The sequence below is a fragment of the Olea europaea genome, unplaced genomic scaffold (genome assembly GCF_002742605.1).
Source record: "Olea europaea var. sylvestris unplaced genomic scaffold, O_europaea_v1 scaffold59, whole genome shotgun sequence".
Lineage (NCBI taxonomy): Eukaryota > Viridiplantae > Streptophyta > Magnoliopsida > Lamiales > Oleaceae > Olea > Olea europaea.
In genome coordinates, this window is record NW_019264242.1 from 1,015,781 (window position 1) to 1,016,294 (window position 514).

Here is a 514-nt window from a genome sequence, read left to right on the forward strand (position 1 = left end):
GGGCTTCCCATTCGACCCATCTTGAAATACGGACCAAGGAATCTAACATGTGTGCTAGTCAACGGGAGAGTAAACCTGTGAGGCACAAGGAAGCTAATTGGTATGATTCCCCAAGGGGTGCAACGCCAACCGACCTTGATCCTCTGAGAAGGGTTTGAGTGAGAGCGTACATGTCGGGACCCGAAATATGGTGAACTATGCCTGAGCAGGGCGAAGTAAGGGAAAACTCTGGTGGAGGCCCGCAGCGATGCTGACGTGCAAATAGTTCGTCTGACTTAGGTATAGGGGCAAAAGACTAATCGAACCATCTAGTAGCTGGTTCCCTCCGAAGTTACCCTCAGGATAGCTGGAGGTCGGGCGCGAGTTTTATCGGTTAAAGCCAACGATTAGAGGCATCGGGGGTGCAACACCCTCTACCTATTCTCAAAATTAAAATAGGTAGGATGACACGGCTGCTTCGTTGAGCCGCACCATGAAATCGAGAGCTCCAAGTGGTAAGCAGAATTGGCAATGC